Source organism: Rhineura floridana, chromosome 8 (genome assembly GCF_030035675.1).
Source record: "Rhineura floridana isolate rRhiFlo1 chromosome 8, rRhiFlo1.hap2, whole genome shotgun sequence".
Lineage (NCBI taxonomy): Eukaryota > Metazoa > Chordata > Lepidosauria > Squamata > Rhineuridae > Rhineura > Rhineura floridana.
The window spans coordinates 128,391,055-128,409,171 of record NC_084487.1 but is presented as its reverse complement, the minus strand read 5'-3'; the positions used below and the strand labels follow the sequence as shown (position 1 = coordinate 128,409,171).

Below are 18,117 nucleotides of genomic sequence, written 5' to 3'. Positions count from 1 at the left end.
ATTTAATAAAATAAATTAATTAATTAAACACTGTTTAAACGTCAGTGATGCTGAGACTAAATATGCTATTTCATTCCTAACTTGAGACAAAATTTTTTTTAAAGCAGATACTTGTTTCTCCACAGTCAGAACCCACACTAATCCTGGTACTAACATTTCAGAAGACAGTGGCTACATCCAAGACAAGATGCAAATATTTCTTACTGTCTATTCAAGGTGTGTGCTATTTTTATTATGGCATGGTCTTTTAAATTTGCAGGCTATGCACTGGCAGCCTGAACCACCAAGAGTTGTATCTCTCTAGAGTTGTTTTCACAGCTCTAATCTCATCTTCCAATAAAGAAAGATTGCAGACTGTCCTTGGAAGAGTAGTTAAATATTCACTTCTCATTTAGGACTTTTGACCTTAAGACAAAAACACTAGCTTCAACAAAGATTCAAGTGCAGTATATAGCATGGTTATGCCAAGAGGCAAGGTCCCCTGCCCCAGTTCCTATATTTCCTATGTTTATAGCTGCATTGACCATAAATCTATGATTTAGCCTTTAAACTATGGTGAATCTCAGGTTAACCCAGATTTTCTATGTAGAGATAATCTCTTAGCTTTCTCCCCAGGAGTTTTATTCATTTTTCTTACCTGACCATTTAAAAAAAGTTCTAGAACTCTTGCCAACTCAGTACAATTCTACGTCTTATGTCTTATCAAAGATACTCAATAGTACAATGTTACTTAGTCTCCAATTAATACCTTGCCCACATTTTCACTAGCACTAAGGACCAACAAAGGCACCAACGTCTGAATTATTCATAAATGACTTCCATTTGGGAAACGCCTGCCATAAAATAGAAATGTGTAATATACACAACTTACTTCCCAACAAACTGTGTTAAAATTTCTTAAATATGATTCTAAAGGAAAGTTGTGACTTGTGCGTCCACAGTCACAGCATTCCTTACTGTCTCTGCTTCAGAAATCCCCAGTGTTGGAGACAAGCCACTGGTATGGTCGTCTCTTCAGCAGTAGGAAGTTAAGGAACAGGAAGAGCAAATGAAATTCCAACTGCCTGAAAGATTCTCTCCCCACAAGAGCATTTTATTTATTTAGACTGTCACCACAGTTTCTACACACACAAGAACAATGTGTCACATGAACATGATATATTTTCATGTGAGTTCAAATTAAGAGGATCATTTGGGAGAATTATATTGTAACAGGACAGCAAAACAAGATGATGTTCAGATGTACACTGTGAAGTTTATTATATTTAGCAAGTTAATTTGTATAGCAATTTTTTGCATTTCTATGTGACCCTCTGATCTCGTCTCTATCCAGCACAACCAATGTCTACTTGTCCCATTCTTAGAAGTACTTGAATCACCCCCAGTTCACTATTTCTTCTTCCCTTTGTGTAAATCTTCGCTCTCAGCTGTTTTCTCCCTCTACTGCATAGGAATGCCAATGCACTCCTCCCTCCCCCATGGATACAGTACTCCAACCTTCTCCCAGCTCTTCCTGCATCTGCACAGCTGCAGCCTTCACACCATCTGCAGCCCCCTGCATGATTCATTACAAAATACAAACAGACCACAATTATTTACAAGCTGAAAAGCTACAGTGGAACTGAAAACTGTTTGTGGAAGAAACTGAGTAAGAATGAATTCTTCCTCTTGGTCAAAGAGAAAAATGATACTGTGTCCTTTTACTGATATTCTTTCTTGCTGTTCTGTCAATGCACTTGCATCCCTCAGTGATAGCACAATATTGGGCAAGAAATCACATATGTAATACAAGTACTCACACGAGGGGGTCTTCTTCCTTGTTTAGCTGTAAACTTTATACATGAAACTATCTTAGACCAAGTTACAATAAAAACAAATGTCGCAGATCTTACTTTCAGTAATCAACAGGGTAAGGATGATCCTCACCAGCCGCATAATTTACTGTGTGCCTATTCACCCAGGGCAAACAGCAGTTGTCCCTAGGTGGAAAGTGCACCAGAGGTGCCACAGCACTGTGATATGTTTCCCTCTCCAAGAAACAGAATGGTACGCTATGGTAGTTGAAAACTTCAATAACCACTCTCAGAACAAGAGTGGTTTCTCTGTCCTTACCTAGATTTTGCATTTTAATGTTCTGAACACTTCTGAAAGGAGAGCATAGTTATTTTCATCTGAATTAAGCAGGTCAATTTAAGCATGATTTCAGTATGTTTAATTGAGCTGAGGGTAGCAATTTGAAGGGGGGAGAGACAGGTGTTGTCGGTGGGGATTATGTGTATGTGTGTTTTAAAGAAGGTGCCTCTTATAGAATCATAGAATAGTAGAGTTGGAAGGGGCCTATAAGGCCATTGAGTCCAACCCCCTGCTCAATGCAGGAATCCACATCAAAGCATTCCCGACACATGGCTGTCCAGCTGCCTCTTGAATGCCTCCAGTGTCAGAGAGCCCACTACCTCTCTAGGTAATTGGTTCCATTGTTGTATGGCCCTAACAGTTAGGAAGTTTTTCCTGATGTTCAGTTGAAATCTGGCTTCCTGCAACTTCAGCCCATTATTCCGTGTCCTGCACTCTGGGACGATCTAGAAGAGATCCCAGCCCTCCTCTGTGACAACCTTTCATGTACTTGAAGAGTGCTATCATATCTCCCCTCAGTCTTCTCTTCTCCAGGCTAAACATGCCCAGTTCTTTCAACCTCTCCTCACAGGGCTTTGTTTCCAGTCCCCTGATCATCTTTGTTGCCCTCCTCTGAACCCGTTCCAGTTTGTCTGCATCCTTCTTGAAGTGCGGAGACCAGAACTGGACGCAGAATTCAAGATGAGGCCTAACCACTGCTGAATAGAGGGGAACTAGTACTTCACGCGGTTTGGAAACTATACTTCTGTTAATGCAGCCTAATATAGCATTTGCCTTTTTTGTAGCCACATTGCACTGTTGGCTCATATTCAGCTTGTTCAACGACAATTCCAAGATCCTTCTCACATGTCATACTGCTGAGCCAAGTATCCCCCATCTTATAACTGTGCATTTGGTTTCTTTTTCCTAAGTGTAGAACTTTGCATTTATCCCTGTTGAATTGCATTCTGTTGTTTTCAGCCCAATGCCCCAGCCTATCAAGGTCCCTTTGAATTTTGTTTCTGTCTTCCACGGTATCAGCTATGCCCCCCAACTGTATGTATCATCTGTAAATCTGTAAAGATGTATCATCTGCAAATTTGATAAGCATGCTTTGTACCTCCTCATCCAAGTCATTAATAAAAATGTTAAAGAGCATTGGCCCCAGGACCGAGCCCTGTGGTACGCCACTCGTTACTTCCGCCCAGTTTAAGAAGGAACCATTGATAAGCACTCTTTGAGTATGATTGTGGAGACCTTCATGGGCTAGGCTGTGAATCATTTCAATTTTCCAGGTATCACTGATTGTTCCCTTCATTGGTAGTAGATAAAGCTGCAAGCATCTACAGCACTGAACATTCCTAGTGCTGACTGTATAATGCACTACAATTATGCATTCTCTTTACCATATTTTCAAGTAGAGTGGGGACACAGAGATAAGCCTACCCCTACTAACTTCCAGACCACTACTTGCAGCTGAAGAAGTAGACTGTAGGCCTGCCTTTCCCAACCTTTGGGTCCCCAGAATTCCCATCATTCCTGACCACTGGCATGCTGGCTGGGGCCTGATGGGAGTTGTAGTCCAATGACATCTGGGGTCCCAAAGGTTGAAAAAGGCTGAGGCCTAGCCTATAGAATCTCATTACCTTGCACAGGTTAGCCTTTAATATTCCACTAGTCTCCATTCATGGTTTCTGCTGCATTTTCTCAGCAGTAGAAACGTAAGTGCATATGCTCTCTCTTGTTTAAGTGTATGGGTCGATACTCGCACACTGTGGCAACAAAGAGGGAGGAAGGGTAATGAGTTTTACTACTACCCTGCCCTCCTCATCCTCCACTCATCAATAGTTATTTACACATCTGAGTGTTTGATTTGGTGGAAGTTAAAATTAAAATAGCTCAGGAATGTTTTCAAGATAGCATTAAGCACATGACATATTCAACATATATCTTTACTTCAAAAATATTTTTTTCTATTTCTATTTAAATATTTATAAATCACACTTTCACAGGAAATGTAGCAAGATGGTACAGAACATAAAAACAGAATATAACAATAGCATTTGTAAAAAAAACTGGTTGGGGGAAAAATCAAATTCCAAAGGCCTGTCTGAACAATACCGTTTTTAAAAGGACTCTAAAAGAAAGCAGGGATGAGTCCTTATGGATGTCTATTGGCAAGATGCCACACTAAAGACTAGGTCCTGGTAAAAGGCCAAACAAACCTCAGAGAAGGGGGACTACCAAAAGTGCTCCCTCAGAATATCTCGGTGATCAAGATGGAGCACAGGGAACCAACTAGTCCTTAAGGTACTTCAGAGCCAAATTGTTTAGGACTTTGTAAATTAACAGAAAAACCTTAAACCTGGCGTGGCAGCAAATCGTCAGCTATGGAATTCTCTCAGCAAAAGAGTAACATTTTGCCAGTAACCTGCTCCTGTGAGTAGCCCAGCCACTGCATTCCACCCTAGCTGTAGCTTCTGGACCAGATGCAAGGGAGTCTCTCCATAAAGCACATTAGAGTGATCAAATCATGAGGTTACTAATGCATAGACTACACTGGTCAGGCTGTCCTGGTCCAGGAATGGTTGCAGCTATCATTTCCAGCATGGATCTTAAGAAAAATGATAGAAGCAGCATATTTAAGAACAGAAAAGCAGTAAAGTATAAATATAAATCACAAAATTGGAGGATTCAAACACCAGTTTATGAACGAATGTGCCATATGAGCTCCACATAAATTCAACTTTAATTTGCTGATACCATCATCTGAAGTAGTCACATTCTATAACTAGTGGCTCTCATACATAATCTTTTACTTTTTCATTTAAAGAAAACAATTCCCTTTTTTAGCCTAACAAATTTACAAATGTATTCAATATTCCTGACAACAAAGCTGCGGGAAATCCTATCTCCCCCTACTTCCCTGCACTCGCCATCACCCCAGAAAGAGCTCTGCAGAGGAAGAAAGCCTGCTATACATCCGGGAAACATAAGTAGCCTCCAGAGAAATTACTATAGCTGCAAGCAATTGTTGGCCACTAGAATTTCTGCCACCTCATGCATGGGGGACCTATATAATATCTCAGATTCAGTTATGACTTACAGAGCAATTCAAATCATGGGAAGCTGGTGGAGGGGAAACCAGCAGAAAGCTCCACAGTATCCATTTCTCATTCGGGAGCCACCAGGCTGGCTAAACACCAGCTCACTCGGGAGCCATGTGTGGGAGCCGTAAAAGCACTAGGCAGCTCCCACGAATACCTCTACCAGGGAGTAAGTGCTCCCCACTGACCACCATTGAAATTAGTTTACTCTGCTGGCCTATTGGCCAGTGGAAATCTTCCCTAGGTCAGGACCTGCAGGAGCACTCCGAACACGAGGAGGATGACATAAGTCCCCTCCCCCCTTGGCTCCTTCTCCACCATGCCCCTGGAATGCCCCATTTTCGGGCCTTCCGCCAGCTTTCACTGGCTCTCTGTCCACCAGGCTGGCCTTCCCCACCAGTGGTGCAGCTCAGCCAGGACAAGGGGCTTCTGGTGGCAGAGCCTGGCAGTGCTGGGAGACTGCCAGTTCAACCAGGAGTCTGCTACATCCAACTCCCCTCAGCCCAGCATAAACTCAAGTTGGATTTCTCCCTTAGAGAAGTCACAAGACTGGTTGCCATTTCTTAAAACAGGAACATGCAGGCTCCTTGATATTTTACAAGGATACAAGATGTAGAAACACTTTACTTATCAGTAATAAAACATGCATTAAGCTTAGATCCCCTAAGCCAGCCATATATATAACACAATTCTATTGCTCATTATTAATTGAATATTACACTGCTGTTATGCTATTTATAGACACAGTTCAATATGAATATAGAAGTATACATTTTTCATTAAGAATGGTCAAACACTAACTTCATCCCCCATCCCCAATCATCCCAAAAAGGGGAGTGTCAAGGGCCAGCTAAAGATCACCCCCACAGTGAGGGGCTCAGGGGTTACGTGCCCTGCCTCCTGTGCAGCCGTGGGCAAGCTGCATAGTCCCAAGGAGACAAGTTGCCCCCCAGCTGGCAGTTGCGGACAGGAAGGGGCTGGCTTGTGCAGCTGTGGCAAGCTGAGCAGGCCCTCGCCAGCTGGGGAGAACCAGCCTCAGAGGGAGGCAATGGTAAACCCCCTCTGAATACCACTTACCATGAACACCCTATTCATAGGTCGCCATAAGTCGGGATCGACTTGAAGGCAGTCCACATATAGAAACCAGTGAGACAGGAAATTTTATTGAGGAAGAGTCTGCCCTCTGGTTCCTAGCTGAATCCTACAAGACAGCTACATTTTCAGACAAGACAGTCTGAATTTCAGACTTGTGAAATATCACAGCTACCCTAAAACATGTCATTTCCAAAGCTAGATGTTGCCATTTCTCAAGACTTGCAATGTGCCATTCATACACATAGGATGAAAGTTAGAAAATATCATCTAGTCCAGTTCCCCACCCTATGTCAGACCACCCATCCATCATCCTTCACAACACAGGCCACAAGATGTCTCAAGCTCAGGATAGGGGCACTACACACAGGTGCTCACTAGGAAACTCATGAGTGGATTCACATAAAAGAAAGATGACACATGCAGCAGGATAAAGAAATGCTAACTGAGGTAAGGGCGATATTAACTGGGAGGAAAATTTCTTCTCAGCCACAGAATGGGCTGAAAATACTTCGTGCGTATAATCTCCTGTTAAAGATTCCTTGTGTGCTATTATTATTATTATTATTGTTGTTGTTGTTATTATTGTTGTTGTTGTTATTATTGTTGTTGTTGTTGTTGTTATTGTTATTATTATTGTTGTTGTTATTGTTGTTGTTGTTATTATTATTGTTATTATTGTTATTATTATTATTATTATTGTTATTATTGTTGTTGTTGTTGTTGTTGTTATTATTATTAGTCACCCATCTGGCTGGCTGTCCAGCCACTCTGGGTGACGTACAACATAAGCAATACGTAGTAGGCATTAAAAATCTATAAAAAATAATGATAAAATCTAACCCACCCCAAAAGCCTGCCTGAAGAGCCAGGTCTTCAAGGCCCAGGGAAGCTCATCACAGAAGGGGCATTATAGAGCTGGGTATTCCCTCACCTCATGATAATATAATTTTATTAAATTTTTACAGAGACATGCCTACAAGATATGTCACCTGACACACTGGGTCCTTTCAGCTCTAGAAGCATAGCTACTGAGTGAACCAGAAATGGAGAATGGTTCTCTACACATGCTTGGAGATACTAACAAACCTGCTATTTTTAAAAAAATAAATCAACCCGTCTTAAGACATGATATGCAGGTTACAAGTTCCAAGGACAGACACCAGCTTCTAAGGCAAGATGTAGGGCCCAATATTAAATATCTATGGCTCAGAATAAAACCTGACTTTGCATTCTTTGCCTTGCTGTACTTTACATTTATCAGAGTTACCTGGTTAGCAATGGATCAGAATTGAGCTCTAGAGCTAATGTCTCCAACTCCAGACCTAAAACAGATTATCGGGAGTTATTTTGTCAAATTACAAATTCCTGTTCAGACAAACATATCCTTGATAGTTTCTTTCCTTGCTTTAAATACATGAAAGTGACTTGTATAATATACAAAATGCAAATTTTACTTACCATTTCTGATAGACTTTTAGAAAGCTAGCTGTAAAACCTGTACCCATGTGTTTTCCTTCCATTGTGTGGGCACACTTCCTTATTGTTGGATTCACCATGAATTCTGGACTGCTAGTTTCACTTAAAAAGAAAAATAAGATGACATTATGTGCATGAGATCACTATTTTTTTCTCCTATAAGTTAATTGTAAAGGAGCCAAGAAAAATGTTTTCTTTGTAGAGGCCCCACCCCCATGCAGGTAGAACCTCTCTCAACCCTTTATACCCATGGCAGAAAACATTCTGTTTGTTTAATATCTGTGAGTCACACTGCTATAACTTGATAAATATTCCAGCCTTTCCTTACATTTCCTCCTATGTGTATGATTTCTAGGGTTGCCGCTTTCTTCCCTTGGCTCTCATCCTGTGTTTTTAACAATATAGCTCACACAAAAATAAGGAGATAAAACTTTTTTTGGCACAGAAAAAACGTTATGAGGAAAGTGCCACCTGCTTAATTTCTACATGGCAGGCCACTGCTAAAGGCACAGGACTAGGGCCAAGAAAAGAGGTGACAACCGAAACCAAAGTGTGCATTTAGGATCAAATGCAAGAAAAGACGAGAAATAGTTACCTGGATGAATAAAAATGGCCCGGTGTCCAATGGCCACAGAGTTAAAATTAAAATTAGCAAAACTGACTGTGTTGATTATTGCTTAGGCGCAGCCTCAGTCAAGCAAAAACCCACAACGGTATTGTTGTGTTTTTATCACACTGCTATTTGCTCCAAGGCTTCAGGATAGCATGTGACAGAAGCTAACACAACTGTATTTCTAAAAGCAACAAGAAGTCTTCTGGGACCTTGAAATGGAAATGGACTGCCTTCAAGTCAATCCTGTCTTATGGCGACCTATGAATAGGGTTTTCATGGTAAGCTGTATTCAGAGGGGGTTTGCCATTGCCTCCTTCTGAGGCTAGACCTCCCCAGCTGGCCAGGGCCTGCTCAGCTTGCCACAACTGCACAAACCAACCCCTTCCTGATCCGCAACTGCCAGCTGGGGGGCAACTGGGCTCCTTGGGACTATGCAGCTTGCCTACGGCTACGCAGGTGGCATGGCACATAACCCCTGAGCCATTCACTGTAGGGGTGATCTTTAGCTGGCCCTTGACACCCAGGAAACACGAGCGAGGATTTGAACTCACAGACTACTAGCCAGGCTCTCCTCCCCACTATGCTATACCAGCTGTTTCTGAGACCTTATAGACTAACAAATCTATTATATCTTAAGTTTTCATGGACTAAAGTCCATTCCATCACATGTTTGAAGTGTTATCCTGAGCTTCACTCACATACAATGGGGGCAATGATGTAGGTTTTCTGGAAAATTTTCTTATGCAAGTCAGGGCAATACCCTAGAAAGTGATCTAAGTTTAGCATGTTTGTTTTACTTGTATTTAGTAAACAAAGCTAAAACCTTTGAAACCGCAAAGCTTACCTTATATTGTATTTGCAATGAATTTATGAAAACAGAAAAAATTCCATTGAAAAATATAGCACTGGAAAATGTTTCCTTTTTGGAAAATTTTCCAACCCACATTACTGGATGGGGGATGTTATAAACAGTGAAGTCAGAACAAAATGAGATGCAGAGAACTACAGATTGTGATAATTATGTTATTAACATTGCATTATTAACCAAGAAGGTTCATGGATGGTCACCTAAACGTCAGTTTCAGAGTGTCCTGACAGATTTGTGCGTATTTCAGGCCAATATCTATGCAAAAGAATAAGCAGACAAATCTGACATCAGAAGGCCTCATCTTGAATACTGCATCCAGAAGAATGGAACAGGTTCAGAGGAGGGCAACAAGAATGACCAGGGGACTGGAAACAGCTGGCCATGTTTAGCCTCGAGAAGACAAGACTGAGGGGAGATATGATAGCACTCTTCAAGTACATGAAAGGTGGTCACATATAGGAGGGCCGGGATCTCTTCTCTATCGTCCCAGAGTGCAGGACACGGATAATGGGCTCAAGTTGCAGGAAGCCAGATTCAACTGGACATCAGGAAAAACTTCCTAACTTCCATACGACAATGGAATCAATTACCTTCGACACTGGAGGCATTCAAGAGGCAGCTGGACAGCCATCTGTCGGGAATGCTTTGATTTGGATTCCTGCATTGAGCAGGGGGTTGGACTTGATGGCCTTATAGGCCCCTTCCAACTCTACTATTCTATGATTCTACCAGTGCTGGAACTTCAGGACTCTCTGTAACTGATGTTAAGGTGGCCATTCTTGAAAAAGTAACTTGAAAAGGAGATCACAACATGAAACCATTGAAATGTGTCTCATATAGAGGTTCAATACTACTTTTGGTCGGAAGGCACATAAGGCCAGCTCCTTGCTGAAGCTAAGCAGGGCCAGGTCTGGTCAGTGCCTGGATGGGAGACTGCCTGGGAACCAGATGAAAGCCGCCTTGAGTTTCAATCATGAAAAGAAAAGTGGGATATAAATGTAATAATAAATAAATAAATAAATGTTTATTATCACACTGCATGTGTCAATTGGCTCATCAATGCCAGGACATCTGTGCTATCAACAACCATCTTTTTCTGTTAATACCAGTAGTTAATATTGTAATTATTTCTATCTATACTTTCTTGCATTTTATTTCAATCTGACCTCACTGTTTATAATACATCCCCACAGCATGCATACATACCATGATAACACTTCATGATGAAGTAGACTGTGGTCAGCAAATGTTTATGCCATAAGCCATAATAAATTTGTTAGAGTTATATCCCATGTTTGTTATACTCAGGGTAGACACATTGATATGACTTAGTTGGATATCACCTAGAGTATTTATGGTGCTGCAAGTCTCGTTGTTGCTGCCACACTGCCACTGCTCTAGAAATGGCTATATTTGTAAAGCTGAAATTGTGCAAATACATCCAGATATTATATTTACAAATATTGTCAACAAAATTATATTTTTGTTGTATTCACCTACAAATACCTTCAATACTGAGAGCCACAATTACTTATTTTCAAGCATTTTTCATTGCCCTTTTCAACCCTTTATAAATCTCAGTTACAGCGAATAGTTTTCTCAACACATATTCCTGTTTCAGTTTCATATATTTACATCACCACATCTATCAATCATATACTTTTTAACAAAATCACAGCTAACTTTAGCAGACCAAAAATATAAAATTGTAGGTAACTTAAAAAACAACGTTTGTTCTATATTAGATGCAATGAGATATTCTAACAAATAGCGCAGTAGGTCTTCCACTTTACTGTTTTACTTCTCAAAAGCATTCTTTATGGAAATACTAACAGCATTCTACAAGTCAAAAGATGTCTCTTACAACTATAGTCAAAAGATTAAGGGTAAGTGTATTCCACGCTTCTGTTGGTGTTATGTACACAAAACAGAGCAATGTCATAATATGTGTTTGCAATATCAGTCACACCCTTAAGGTAGGCATTTCATTTACATACATTAAAATGCTCATTTTAAGATGAATACACACCCTATTCACAAGAGGGTTAAAGTAAATGACCAGATTAAATCTATTCCCTTACACACTCATCCCAAAGGGAAAAACAAATGGAAACTCAGGCTTAAAAGATGAGAGCAAAAGCTGTATGGTATACGATTCTAAATTATACCAATTTAAATTAATTTCTACAATATATTAAAGAAAATATTTGAAACATTAATTTCATTTACTTGCTACAACAAGTTTTAGTTTCCCTGCAGTTAAATTTTTTTTCATGTTTGATACAAATCTCAGCAGGTAAATTAAAACAGTTTAATTATTTTGTAGCAAAGTTTTCTGTTTGGAATAATATTAAAACAAGTCATAATCTTTGATCTAATAACATTCTTGTGATAGCTGACACCCTGCTGGGAAAAAAAATCCATGCTGATAAGGCAGGCATTATTGTCCATGAAATTAGTATAATACAAGTCACTGGTCCACAGCTACAATAATTCCAATGCAAAAAAAAATAAATTCAATTTGTGAGAAAGGTAAGGTAAAAAGGCAGCAAATAGTTAACATTTAAAGGCAAAGCAAGCAAGCTTAACACACTCTAACCCCACAAATCCTCAATTTCAAAATCCCTAGCTCCATCTTATTACTGCAGCAAATGAGATGCAGTGCAGGGCACAAGTAACTTGGCAAGATTCCTCCATCCACGTCCCATGATAACTATGCCACACTTTTCCAAAATGGAAAGAGGGCGGAGAAGAGAGAGAGAGGGAGGAATATGCTATGTACTTGGATCATAGAAAGCTGGAGAGACACCAAGGTCAATATCAGATAATTTTGCTAATAGAAGATGAATAAAAAGCTTCTGAGTACCGAAAGATTACTAACAGAAGTGTTGTTGCCATCTGTTCAAATTTGTAATTAGATACTTTTGCAGCCCAATCTTTTACACATTTCTTTGGTAATAAACCCCACTAATTTGATGAGACAAACTTCTAATTATTTATGCACAGACTGTAGAGTATAGCTTCCAATTATAGTATAGCAGTTTCTTCTACAATGTGTAGTGCAACCAACCAAGAAGTACTAACCTCTATTATGAATAGAAAGCTGGATAACAGTGTCAGCATACAACCACTAATTCATATAAAATAATAATTTTCTCAAATCTTGCTATTTGAATGCCATTTGGCAGACTTTTCAATTTTAAAAAAAAGTCAAATCATCCAGGAGTTGTAGGAGCAACTTATTTTAAAAAAATGTTTTTAACGCTGTTTTGTTTTAATGTATTTTAAGATCTGTTTTTATGATGTTTTAAGGTGTTTTTAGTGCTTTGTTTGCCGCCCTGGGCTCCTGCTGGGAGGAAGGGCGGGATACAAATTAATTAATTAGTAATTCAAGTTACTGTTGTTCATTTCATGAAAATAAAATACACTGCTTTTTTTTAAAGTGTTACTTTCATGTCTTTCCCATGCCCGGGGTACTTTTAGGACTATACTCCCAAAAATTCTTGAGGAGGGGAGTGGGGGGGGGGAATCAGGTAACCTTGCAGGTTAGAACAGAAACACATTTTCCTGTCAAACCACAACAATAAATCCCACTTCATGGGTATGAGAAGCTTCCAACTGTTTATGCCAGGGACACATCCTTCCTGCCACCAATTAAAACCTCAACGATAACACTATCTCCTAGTTGTTCATCAAAGACAACAAAAAAAACCACCCCAGCCTTTTTGGTGTGCACATTTACAACCGAGAAAATACTATGCATATTTCCGCCAGATAGCATTTAAGCAGTAAGATTTAAGAAAATTACTATTTTATATTAATTATATGAATTAGCTATACTATCATAGAATCATAGAGTTGGAAGGTGCCTATAAGGCCATCAAGTCCAACGCCCTGCTCAATGCAGGAATCCAAATTAAAGCATATGCGACAGGTGGCTGTCCAGCTGCCTCTTGAATGCCTCCAGTGTTGGAGAGCCTACTACCTCCCAAGGTCATTGGTTCCATTGTCATATCTCTCTAACAGTTAGGAAGTTTTTCCTGATGTTCAGTTGAAATCTGGCTTCCTGCAACTTGAGCCCATTATTTCATGTCCTGCATTCTGGGATGATCGAGAAAAGATCCTGGCCCTCCTCTGTGTGGCAACCTTTCAAGTTCTTGAAGAGAGCTATCATATCTTCCCCTAGTCTTCCCTTCTCAAGGCTAGACATGCCCAGTTCTTTCAGTCTCTCCTCATAGGGTTTTGTTTCCAGTCCCCTGATCATCGTTGTTGCCCTCCTCTGAACCTGCTGCCAAAAAACCCCCCAATGCATGCATGGGCAGCACTGAACCCAGAATAAACACCTGTCTGGAAGCATCCTCGCTGCTAGAAAACTACTGTGAAAGAATTGCCACCTAGCTTGTTGCAACAGTGGCAGAAATCTTCGAGACTCTTACATTACTGTTATTCTTTTGTTCCAACCTCTATCTATTAGCAGAGGTTTATTATTATTACTATTTTAAGGTCCTTTACTCCAGAATTTACAGACAGTTTCTCTTTGGCAAGGATATAGGGAGCAGCCTCCTAACACAAAGTCCAAGAGTGTGATAATATATAATTAATCAATGACATCCATCAGAGCTTGAACTTTTGATTTAAAAGAACTAATGCAAATCAGAATTCCCCACTTCATCTTGAGAAACTCAATAGCTTACATAATCCTACAACTAGTCTGGTCCAAAAAAAATATCATCTACCTGTTTCGTTAGCCTATCATGTTTGTACCCCACCCTTCCTTCAATGAGTTGAAGGAGGCATAAGTGAATGTAATTTACCTTACTATATTCTCATGACAACCATGTAAAGTAGATTAGGCTGAGAGGGAATAATTGGCTCAAGGTCACCCACTGAGCTTGATGGCTGAGCAGAGATATGAATTGTGACCTCCACAACTAAAACAAACTATATGATTCATGAGAGTAGGAGGAGGGGAAAGTCCACCCAGGTACTATGGCTCAATCATGCTGATTACAAATGTGAAGGGGTTAGGGTCATTCGATGTTGTTAATGAACCGCTGCGTAAATTGTGAATAGCTCTGAGCACTTTTTAAACGTATGATACAAATACTAAGAATCGTTAAGAGACGGAGTGTTTACCTATTTGGGCAAAAATATATTTGAAACATTTTCCTGTGCTATAAAACGTATGGCACCTTACAAGATGACACAAATAAAGAGTTGACAATCTGCATTTAGACAAAAGGAGAGGAGGATAACAAACAAGTTACATCTACTTGGATTTCATTTTCAGCTAGAAGGGAGTAATTGGGAGCTGGACTAAATCACAGGATTTCCACTTCTTATTCTGACAAGTATCCCAAAGCTTTCTAGTCTTTGACAGACAGGAATTCAACACGTGCAACTTTCCCCTCTGAAATGGAGCTTTTCCTCCTCAATTGCTACACCTGTCGCAGTTTTAAGGTGAAGGGAGCATATAGCACTGACTAATCACAGGCTTTATGAAATAGCTCCCCTTCTTCATCTTACCTCTGTTCCCGCGTTTGTCCTCCCAAAAGGAAGATTAGAAGCAGGAAGGAGGTTACAAACGGAGCTGTAAGGAGCACACATACCCTGTAGCAAAACTGGCAGGCAGAAATTCAACCAGAGCAGGATTTGCCCAGCCTGGAAACCAGCAACGATGGGAAGCTTCACTTGACGGATTTGCCTTTAACAAGTCGTTCAAGGCACAGAAGGTGAGGGTGCCACAAGCCTCTCTCACACATACACACTAAAAACTACCTCACCCTTTTCTGTCCCTTCACACAGCTTTGATATAAATAAGTGGGGATGGAAGGTCACATACATGCTCCTTCGACCAGCCTGACAGGCAATGATTCAACAAATATAGCTCCTCCTTCCTCCCGTCCCGATGAATCAACTGTAGAAGGAAACTTCACTTGTTGAATTTTATCTTTAATGCGATGTTAAAAGAATAAAAAGAAAGTCCTGATAGGAAAGGCAAAGCAACTCTCATTCACGTGCACTTTACCCGCCCCTACCCCTTTCTGTCCTTTCGCCCCATGTTGTATGCATGTACTACACATACATGTCGAACTGTGCGAAGCGTGGAAGGAAGAAGGTCACACACCTGGTCTTGACGAGCGAGGAGGCGGTGAGCGCACGCAGCCTGCCTTGCCTGCTGGCTTTGCTACGAAAAGGACGAAGGTTCCTATTGGACCCTTGGCCGAGTAAGGATCTAATCGCCGCTTGGGACTACGCCGCCCGCCAATGCAACTCCCTCAGAGGGAAACAGGTCCCTCGCTGACGCCAGACGGCGGGTGGAAGCTAGTCTGGGAGCGATCCATCCGCGGGCGCCTCTGGCGCTGCCGTTGAGTTCCCTCCTTGGCACAGGCGAGCGGAGGCGGGCGCGCTCTAGTAAGTGGGTCGCTTCTTCGCGGGAGGTGACTCGAAGATCAGCCACGGAAGGGGGGCGGCAACCTAGATACAACTCAGTCAGGGCAGCCACTCGGTGACAGCTACCGGAAATGAGGTCTCGGTGTCCATACATACACAAGTACGCTCCGCACGCCCGTACACACCTCCCGACATGACTGGTTGCTATTGGGTAAGAAAGAAGAGGCAGGCGGGCGGGCGGCGGAGGTAGGCTCGGAAGCCTGAGGGGAGTCAGACACTTGAAGCGGGGAGGGTACTAGTCTTGACACGTACGCGCTCGCACAAGGCCCTAGCCTGCCCCGAGGACTGAGCGCTAGCACACCCTTGCGCGGCTGCCAACTGACGGGGGAAGGGGAAGGTCTGCTGCGCCTTTCGACATCAGCTCGAACCGGAAGAATCGGCGCGCAGACTCTTCATGACATGGCGATAAAAAAACAACAAACATTGTTGCGGGTCAAACTCTTAAAAGTTGGACGTTCTACACAAGCACACACCACCCTTGGTGACAGCGACATCGCACACACGTGCCACGACAATGAAAACACACACCCAAGCCGCCACACAACACTCCCCGAAACCTGGTGTGAACCGCACACCTCGAAGTTTGCTCACTAATAGATGTTGCTTCATAGCAAGTCCCATTGAATACAATGGGAGTATGGGTGGGAGGAGGCTGTACTGGCTGCATGCCATAAATCCAAGAGGTTAAACTTGCCCAGCGAACACAACTAAGGCAGTTTTGAATGTACTAGAGCAGAAAATAAAGCCATAAACTATGTGGGATTTAAAAATCTGTATAAACAGTATTTTGAGCTAAAAGACTCTTGTATGTAACCTAACAGATGTAGCAAAAGCTTTTGCTTTGCCAGCTGCATGACTGCCCAGCATGAAGGTACCCAGGCTGGCTGGACTGCCTTCAAGGCGATCCCGACTTATGGCGACCCTATGAATAGGGTTCTCATGGTAAGCAGTATTCAAAGGGGGGTTACCATTGCCTTCCAATGAGGCTGAGAGGCAGTGACTGGCCCAAGGTCACCCAGTGCGCTTCATGGCTGTGTGGGGATTCGAACCCTGGTCTCCCAGGTTGTAGTCCAACACCTTAACCACTACACCAGACTGGCTCTCAAAGGTACCCTGGTGATAGCAAAATGGCTGCATCTATTGAATGCCTGTATGTCAACAGCTATGGGAAACACAGAAATCTTCAGAGAAGAAAAACAAAGTCGCTCTAAAGAGAGGAAGGGGCTCTCCCATATATTCAGCAAATAGTATGTAACCTGAAAGGTAAGGTTGTTAACTTTCTTTCTTTTTAACTGATGCTGCTTTTATTCCTTTTAAGAGGCTTAGATTCCAGTTGTGTTTCAATGGCTATTTGTGTCATTCTTTTCAGGGTGTCCTGTAACTAACTGACTGTTTCTTCAGCTGGGGTAGGAAATGGGCCTTCCTAATTTAAAGTAACAGTAGCGGCACCCCCACCACTTTCTTTTTTTACATTTTTTAAAAGAGAAAATGAAAAATAAAGGGAAAAGCTGGCTGACCATTGTTAGAAATCACTGCTGGACCAGATGGACCTTGATCTGATTCAGTAAGCCAGTTCTTAGATTCTTACATGAAAACAGTTGGGGAGAGAAGAAAACATATATTAAAAATAAAAATGGATTCCATGAGGCTAAATTTGGGCTGTGGGTCTATAAAGCTGAAGGGTACATGGTGATTTAACATTAGCATGACATATTGAGGAGTGGGAGCCGGTGAATTTTTTTCTCCTGCTTAAGAGACAGGAGCAGAGCCAGTTAAAAAGTGGCCATATACAACCCATCCTATCCAGTAAACTCAAAAAGTGCCTTCAAGAAGACAATATACTTTGGGAGAACTGTCCAAATAAATCCTGACATAACAGGAATGGTGATATCAAGAAGAGGGAAAACATGAAAGAAAGAGGCTTGAAACATTGAGCAAATTTGAGCAAAAATGAAAGATGTTAAAATTTGCAATTTATATTGCTTTGTGAAAATAAGATCCTTTTCTGGGTGCAGTTTGTACATTGAGTGCTGAAGCACTCTTTGGTGTCTTTGTCTTATTTATATTTGATTGTAGGAAACATCCTTATGCGTATGGCATATGGATTATTGCATCTAATCTAGGGAGGGACTAACAAACTGGATCTGGGAGGTAATAATTACTTCTTTAGTAGAAAGGATAGTCTCTGCCACCTTGAAAGAAGCGATTGTAAGACCATTCCTGAAGAAAGCCTCTTGGATCACAAGCATTGTGCAGCTACCAGCCAGTCACAAGTCTTACTTTCTTGGGCAAAGTTTTGGAGCAAGTGTTAGGGATGGGGGAGAAATTCAGTCCAATTCACATGTAGGCGAACCTAGCAAATTGGCACATTCCAAAACAATATGCAGACTCAA

The 18,117-nt window shown here is 41.4% G+C and overlaps 1 protein-coding gene across 6 annotated transcripts in view; it reads right to left on the bottom strand.

Moving 5' to 3' along the window:
• PPARA (peroxisome proliferator activated receptor alpha) overlaps positions 1-15,861 on the bottom strand; it is a 60,518-nt gene extending 44,657 nt beyond the window's left edge. Inside the window, exons 1-2 of one of the 6 annotated variants that reach the window (XM_061582460.1) lie at positions 15,357-15,861; positions 7,773-7,892 (exon numbers count right to left, since the gene is read on the bottom strand). The gene's annotated coding sequence lies outside the window, so the exon portion shown is untranslated. The other 5 variants (XM_061582457.1, XM_061582459.1, XM_061582462.1 and 2 more) reach the window with 5 other exon arrangements.
• Positions 15,862-18,117: the final 2,256 nt, after the last annotated feature.